This window comes from Lepidochelys olivacea (assembly GCF_965140295.1).
Source record: "Lepidochelys olivacea isolate rLepOli2 genome assembly, chromosome: 26".
NCBI lineage: Eukaryota > Metazoa > Chordata > Testudines > Cheloniidae > Lepidochelys > Lepidochelys olivacea.
The window spans coordinates 14,558,914-14,567,667 of NC_140436.1; the positions used below are offsets into that span (position 1 = coordinate 14,558,914).

The window sequence follows — 8,754 nt, forward strand, 5'->3', positions numbered from 1 at the left end:
GTTTTTCCTAATATCCAATCTAAACCTCCCCCACTGCAACTTGAGACCATTACTCCTCGTTCTGTCATCTGCTACCATTGAGAACAGTCTAGAGCCATCCTCTTTGGAACCCCCTTTCAGGTAGTTGAAAGCAGCTATAAAACCTTTGGATTTTATAAAATAAAACCTTTGGATTTTATCAAAATGAAACATTGCAATTGACCCAAAAGAAAATATTTATGAAAAATTGGTTTCACAGGAAATTTGGAAGCGGAATGAAAACAAATTTGAAATGTGGGAAGGACCTATGGAATGGGGATTCTGAGTTTCAATCAGCTCTGCAGATGACACTAAAGTGGGAGGAGTTGCCAACATCTGTGAGGGTAGAGAAATCACCTGGATAGACTAAGAACGAGGAGTACTTGTGGCACCTTAGAGACTAACAAATTTATTTGAGCATAAGCTTTCGTGGGCTAAAGCCCACTTCATCAGATGCATGGAGTGGAAAATACAGTAGGAAGATATATACACAGAGAACTGAGCAGAAAAATAACAATCTGAGCTTCAGTGTGGAAAAGTGCAGGTAATATGCAATAATCTGAAACCCAGGCTATGTTTACATTGTAGCTGGGAGGTGTGAATCCCAGGTTGTGTAGATGTACCTATGCTAGCTCTGATCGAGCTAACAGGCTAAAAATAGCAGCATAGCTGGAGAAGCACTGGTAGCGGCTTGGACTAGCCACCCAAGTACATATCCTCCCAGACCCCCTGGCACATCCTCATGCAGCCGAGGCACTACCCACGCTACCTGGTTACACTGTTATTTTTAGCACACTAGCTCGAGCACAGCTACCATGTATACATCTATGTGAGCTGGGAATAACATCCCATAGCACCAATGTAGACACAGTCGCAAATACACCGTGGGGAAGAGGCAATGGGGAAGTAGGAATTCCAACAGACATGGAAGTGAGAGTGGATAGCACGAAAGGCATAAGTTTGCAATGCAAGAGGGAAGGAAAAAAGGCTAATGAAATTATCTATTCCCTGCTCATCAGCCTCAGCATGAAACAGGCATGTGAAAGTCCCCCACTCTGTGGCCCTGGTGCAGCCATTCCTAGAATGCTCCATTCAGGTCTGGGTCCCTGGGTACCAGCAGGATCCTGGTGAACTGGAGGCCATTAAAAGAAGAGCAACGTGAGCAGTCAGTGTGGATTGACCTGTGGAAGAAGATTAAAAGAACTAAACGACCAGGCTGGCTAAGTGCTGAGACAGGGCATTGTGATAGCAGCCGCAGATAGCTGAGGAGAGGGAGAGAGGGTTCACTGAAGAGGGCACCAAGGAGTGTAAATAGGAGAGAGAGATTTAAATAAAGGGACCTGAAACTATCAGAGAAAACTGCCTCAGAGTGAGGTCTCTGAGGCTGTAAAACCATCTGCTGTGGGAAGGGGGAGAGCTCTGGCCTCACAAAGCCCTAGCACAGTGGTTTTCAACCTCTTTTTCTTTGCAGACCCCTCAAAAATCTCAAATGGAGGTGTGGACCCCTTTGGAAATCTTAGTCATACTCTGCAGATCCCCAGCAGTCTGTGTACCACAGGTTGAAAACCACTGTCCTCGCAATGTGCGGTAGGGAACAGTCCTGCACTGGCAGGAGGCGGGGCGGAACTGGACCCACTCATTTCTGCGTGGAATTTGGGTGGTAGGCTGCTCTGTTGCTGAGGTTTCCCCCTCAGAGTGATGCACCACTGGCCAGGGCACATGGTGGCTTTGGCCTTCATCTGAAGTATCAGGCATTCATCACTGCCAAATGCAGGATCCTGGGACAGACCCAGCAGAGAAATTCCTCTATTCCCACTGCTCTGGGCAGGAAGAGGGGGCATTCAGTCTCATGGGCTTCTCGGCTCAGACTGCCAGCAAGGGGCCAACTAGTCCACATGACCCCTAGGCTGAGACCCACCAAACCTGTATCAGGCACAAAGCAGCGAACAGGTGGTGAAATCATTTGGTGCCTACCAGCTAGAGCTGGTGTTTTTGGAAGATGAATGGTTCAGTGTCCCATTACGGAGGGCAGGGGCCATCGGAGGGCGGAGTTCAGATTGCTGGTTACCCTGCCTATCCGCTTCCCAAGCTCTCACTGGTGCAGCGGTGCTGATACCACACCCAGCTCGCTGGAGAGGAAGCTTTTATTCTGCTATTGGAAAGTACGGCACACTCATTCAGCGAGCCACCCCGAGCCACAGTTACAACAGCCCCAAAAAGCCCAGGTGTTCCAGTAATGAAAGAGTTAATCACACACACATATATATACACACACAAGCCACTTCCCTGAGTCTTGGGATGACTCACAACCCACCACTCTGTCCGCTGGTAGAATTAACACAAGCAACCACAGAGCTCTTCCTCTGGACTCAGAGATGAACCGGTATTTACCACCACTCTCCTCCATCTTCTGCTTGCATTCTGGACCCAGCTTAACCAGCTAAGGCACCTATTGGAAAAACACAGCAAGTGTCCATTGATTGGACCACGAAGACCATCTGGGCTAAGCATGGACAGCCAGCTCAGTGGAACATCTGTAGCAGGACCGTCCAGCTGAACTCTGAGCCCTCCTTCGAGGACAGAGCCCTACTTCAGTGTGTCTAGAAGGTCGTTTGTGGCCGAAACGGTAACTTTTCCTGTTTCAATACAATAGATAGAAATAGTCTGGTTGAACAAGGCTCGGCCTTGAATGCCATTGACATTCAGAGAAGTACAATGTAAGACATGCAAATCTACAGCACGGCTCTTACCAGGTGTCCAGACTCCTGAGCTCTATTCTCATCTCTCTAATAATTCTTTGAGTCGCCTTGGGCAAGTCCTTTCATCTTCCTGTGCCTCCTTTCCCCATCTCTAAGGTGGGGATAGTGGTTCTTTCCTGCCTGCTGTGAGGTTTAGTTCATATATGTTTGTCAGGAGCACTAAGATCCTTGAACAGAACAAGGGGTTGACCTGTATGAGGCATAAGCCCTCTGTGCAGTAGTGAGACTAGTAGTGATGCTCTTGGAGGTTAAGTCCATTAATGGCTATTAGCCAGAATGGGTAAGGAATGGTGTCCCTAGCCTCTGTTTGTCAGAGGGTGGAGATGGATGGCAGGAGAGAGATCACTTGATCATTACCTGTTAGGTTCACTCCCTCTGGGGCACCTGGCATTGGCCACTGTCGGTAGACAGGATACTGGGCTGGATGGACCTTTGGTCTGACCCAATATGGCCGTTCTTATGTTCTTAAGGCCTTGGCAGAGATGGTGCCAGGGGTGTGCGTGGCAGCTGAGCACTGAGAACAGGAGAATGAGGAGTTGACTGTCTGGTTTTTAATGGTGTTGAGCACCTTTGAAAATCAGGCCATGTCTGTCCTCTCCTCTGGTACCTGGTTAACAATTTATGCTGTTAACTAAACACAGGGCTGGCTTCAGGCACCAGCTTTCCAAGCAGGTGCTTGGGGTGGCATCTAGAATGGGGCGGCCGTCCGTGTCCCGCCGCTGCAATTCGGCGGCAGCTCCACCGCTCTTCCCGCTGTGGCAGCTTGTGGCGGCAGCTCCGCCGCTCTTGCGGTGGTGGCAATTCGGCAGCAACTGCTTGGGGCGGCAAAATTGGTAGAGCCGCCCCTGACTAAACAACAGCATCTGCAGCCCAGCCAAAAAGGGAAGAGTCACTTCCTAAACAGACGTGTAATGGGCACCATCTTAGCCAAACAGGGACTCCAGCATTAGACAACTCCTCAGTTAGATGCAGGAGTCTTTACAGCTGGGACTGTAGCAGGCTCACGTCTTCTGTGGATTAAGCTCTGATGAGGAGTTGTCACACACTGACCTGTGGGTTATAGAATCACAGGGCCAGAATTTGGCAGCATCCCCTGGGCCTGCACAATTGCCGTCAGTGAAATTGCCTGGGTGTAACTGAAGGTAGCTTTGGCCTGCTGAGTTTGTGCTTCCTCCAGGGCCTGTGTGGATTCTTGTATGAGTGCAGTCCCAGCGGTGGGGTACGTGACATGAGTGAAAAGGTCACTCGCGCATCTCAAGCATTTCTAGTCTTTGCAAAAATTACTTTTTGATCACAGGATGGTTAGTACACCAGCCAGTGGTTACCAATATTTGCTATTTGCATGGTATCTTCGGCGAGCTGAGTCACAAGGCATTGTTTCTGGGTTCTGACTGGATGATCTAAGGCAGCTTTATTAAATGGGAGGTGGCTCTTTTGGTCTGTTTTGCAATTCATCCATGAAAATTGGTAGCTTTTCAATTAATCTATTACGCAGGCAATAAGAAGAGATTTTGGAGGGAGCTGCGTTGGGCATATCCAGCATATATACATTTGGGATATACATACCAGTGTAAGTCACTATTGAGTGGGTTGTCACCCTCTGTGCCAAATCCAGAGAGGATGAGTTCTGTTATAGCTGTTAGCTACAGGAGCCATAACCTCAGGTCAAAAGTCATCAAACTGTCGTGCCCTATGCTTTTAGCCCTGGAGCTTACTGGTTCAGTTCCTGATCACGATAACCATTGCACTAATATTCACAAGGCTTTTGCTTTCTGGCAACAGGGATGAGAGTGAGACTTGCTGGCCTGAACATTTGTGACTTATGGGCACTAGTGCACACCAGTGAGGTGCATAGCAAAGAGCTTGAATCCCAAGAATATCCACGAAGACTTCCTTTGCTCTACAGCTACACTGTAAGAAGAAACATGAGTTAATGCATGAGGCACCAAACAGGGGTTGGAAGGTGTGAGTTCTAGTCCTGGCTCTGCTGATTTTTGACCTGGGGTAAAATACTTCTGTGTTCTATGACTTGGTTTCCCCATCTGTAAAGTTGGGACTAATGATGAAACTGACCTTGATGAAATGCTTTAGGTTAGCGATGAAAAGTGCTATGTAAATTCTAAAAGTTATTATTGCCTCTGAGCCAACTCAGCCTCAGCTTCTTGTGGACTTTGTCCTTGTTAATTACAAAACCTGGTGCAGGTCTCCAAAATGCCAAGAGAAGGGGCAATATAAACGTATTTTTAATTATTTTAAGCCCCTGTCTAATTTCTCCCTGAGTTGTGGATCTTTCATCTGTGTTTTATGTCCAGCTGTTGCTGCTTGGAAGCGAGCACATATTTTGCTCTGAAATCTGTACCCTGAATGAGCCATTCATTTGCCCTCCAGATCTTACTCATGATTTGCAATCCCAGTGTAACGTTTTCACATTGTGTATGCACATCTCATCGAGGCTAAGAGCTGCACTTGGTGATGTAAGCTGATATTTTAATTCTCTTACAAGGAATGGTGTTTAGAGGAATGACTTAAGTGGATTACTCATCTTCTGTAATAACTTGGCAATGCTCCCGTTCTATTCCTAGACATGACGCTTGATGCTTTGATTCTTCTTCTTTTTTTAACGAGAAATTACACTCGTGTGTTTTTCAAAGGCTGACTCCTCCCCTTTTATGAGCACTGCATTCTGGGAAATGTAGTATCTCTGCATTAAAGTAACAGGGCAGCTCTGAAAAGCAAACTGCACACTTCTGAGTATTGAGAGCTACATCCTCCATCCAGCACCCACCACAAGTAGCTGTGCCAGGTGCTGAGCAGATACATAATGGGGAAGAGGGAGAAAGAGAAGGATGAATCCTTTGCATGAAGGCTTCTTTACGCCAGCTACAGAAGCTTTCCTGAGCCCCCTAATGTGATCTTAGCAGAGGGAGTTAATTACCATTACCAGTTAATTTTCTTGTGATGCATTCAGATACCATGCTGCTGTGTGGGATGGATAGATACATACATCCATCTTCCTATGGATGGAAGGAAGGATCCTCCTGTGGATGGATGGATAAACAATCCATGCCCCTATGGACACTCTGGTGCTGCCCCTCTCTCTGCCAACTGCTGTGCAGACTCCCTGTGAAGTTGGGCTCTGTGCCATGCAAGGGTTATGCACCCCAATCACAGCACCTTTGCAGGAGAACAGCAGCAGAGGCGTCTCCAGGGGTGCAGAGGAGGGGGCTGGTTTAGCCTCTGATTGCACAGGAGATGCATTTAAATAATATTCTCGGTGGAGCTTTAACCTCAAACAGAAATGACAACACAAACCCCCAGGAGTAGGAAAACATCATGCAGGGACTTGGGTGGGGGGACTGTTCTTAAGATCAGCACTTTGCAGGAACCCTTTTCAGGAGCATAACAAGGGCTCAGTCCATCTGGGCAGAAATATAGGCTGCAGTTGGTGGTTTACAGCATGACTGTAACTGCTAGCCCCTCACATCTTCTTTCACACCATACAAAAAGGTACTTCATCCAGGGGCTCCCCACACCCTGAGATTGGCTTGGTTCAATTTTGTTTGGATAAAGAGCCCTCTACCCATGCCAAGCCGCATTGTTATTATTTGTTCAGATACTACAGCAACAAGCACAGTATAAATACTGAGTTAGGTTATTACTGAAAAGAGCCACTGAACCATTGTCCTAAACACACTCGCATAACAAATGGAAAGGAAATTCACACATGTAGGAGGAAAGGGTGACTCAGTCCCTCTGGTATTCAAGCCTGAAATTCCTAGGAGTCCAGGTATTTCAAAGTTGAGGGTTAGGCATGGGAAACCATCCCCTCTGCTCTAAAATCTCAGTGCTTGGCTGAGATTAAACAACACTGATCGTGATCACAGAAGCCCATAAAGAGCTATTTTGTGGCCTGGAAACCAATCCAGCTATTCCAGGCAGAAGGACAGAATACAGAGTGAAAGATACAATTATCCAATATGGCCTAGATCCAAAGTCCAATTAAATGAGTGAGAGTCAATCAATTGACTTCAGTGTGTTTGGATCAAGACCTATATTAGCTTTCTTACCACAGTGTCTCCAATTAATTTACAGCTCCACATCCTTTGCAAGCTGTAAACCCCATGTAAGCACCAGGGTTCATTAATTTTTATTATATTAATAGAATAGTTAACACTCAGGCATGAAACCATCATCGTCTCCATCTGACAATACAGACTATATCTCAGACAAAGTAGCTCTCAGTTCAAGGCCTACACAGTATTCAGAGTAAGTTCATCCATTTCTAACAGTTAACTTATTACATTATCCCACTCTTACCCCACATCCCTTCCTCAGACAGAAATCTCTGCTAATTCAGTTTTACATCCCACTGCCTTATGAAGCCAAATAAAACTGTCCATGATTATATTTTTTGAATAGCTATGGCTCTGGGCAATACATACAGTCACAAGAACTATGTATAACACCGAGCAATATTTTACCGATAGTGCCTTCTGTGCCAGTCAGAGATCGATTTCCAGTAAATCCTTAGCTTGAGTCCCCACATGGCTAGATAGTTAACTCTATGTGGCTTTTCTAGGGACTGGGACCTCACTCATCCTCTCTTTCTCTATCTAATCTCATACATGTGGATGATACTCACATACTGTAATGCCCAATCCTGCGAGGTACTGACTGCCTTAACTCCCAGAAATATCAATACGAATTGAGGTCACACAGCAGGACTGGACTCATAATAAATTGAGGAACCATGTAATGAATTGCAGAACCATTGTATTCAGCTGCATTGCCTCACATGAGTAATGTGGCCAACCTCAGTCCAACAAAACCTGTATCCCACATGACCCATCATGTACTATCTAGGTCATCTACGGACCAGATGTTCAGTAGCATGGACCAGACACCTCTCCTATTGGTTTCATTTGGAACTTCAGGTGTGCAGCACCACAGAAAATCAAGCCCCATCTCTCTGTCTCTGTCTCTAGCTCTGTCTATCTATCTTATCAACTCATTGGGGGATTATTGTAGGAAAGTTTCTTGGAAGAGATTATTTGAACCAAGAGAAGGAAGTCATAAAAAGTATGAATCACTCACTGTACCTTACACCACAGCCCTTCCTGTGCTGTCCTTTCTCTCTGATCAGTTACAACAATATAGTAGAATATTTTTCCAGCCTCCGCCTCCTCTCCTGTGCTATGGCACTGAGCGGAGCACAACTCCAGTTTCCTGTTTTTTCACAAAAGAAAGGAAATAATGCAACCCTTTCCTTTTAAGTTTTTGCAATGATAGTAACACAACAAAATGTGAGACAACAGTGCAATCATAGCTGGAATGTTATATAAAGCCAGCTGGCCTCCCCCGGCTTCACCTCATCATCACAGCCTCTTCCAGTTTATCTCTGACCGTGACACTCACCTTACCCTTCCCTTCCCCAGACTCCTCTCTACTACGGCCCTGAGTCAGCCAGGTACTTGTTCAGGACTTGTCCACATTTCAAAGCGCGGCTGATATAGGCAGACCACCAGCCCCCTTCTTAGTTTATGCTGGCCAAAAACAAAAGGGGGGGGGGGTGTTTCGGTGGCATAGATTATACCAGTTCCCTGAGCAAAATAAGCTTCAGTGGCAAAAGCACTTTTTGCCAGTATAACTGTGACGATACTAGGGCTTTGGTTGGCACAGCAATGTCATGAAAACTCAAATAGCTCTGCTGGCAAAACTTTGAAGTGGAGACCTAGCCTCACACCTAGCTGCATCATTACTGCTTAGATTTTTTTTATTTTGAAATGTACTTTGTTTTTTTTTTAACTGCAGTAGCTACCACTGTGAAGGCAATGAAGCCTATGTGGAGAATTGCCATGTTCTTTCATAACAGAGATTCCAAGACAATTTAAAGATCATTGCAAAACTCCAGAATGTTACAGAGCATTTTAGCAACACTGTATATAACAGGCTCTGGCAACCTGAGACCCCCCCCTGG

At 46.1% G+C, this 8,754-nt stretch overlaps 1 long non-coding RNA gene across 1 annotated transcript; it reads right to left on the minus strand.

Moving 5' to 3' along the window:
- Window positions 1-486: 486 nt before the first annotated feature.
- On the minus strand, window positions 487-7,945 carry LOC311513288. Its single transcript, XR_014709697.1, has 3 exons — window positions 7,877-7,945; window positions 2,333-2,467; window positions 487-1,199 (listed from the first exon to the last, which is right to left on the minus strand). It is a non-coding gene; the product is annotated as an uncharacterized lncRNA (long non-coding RNA).
- Between the last annotated feature and the right edge of the window lie 809 nt (window positions 7,946-8,754).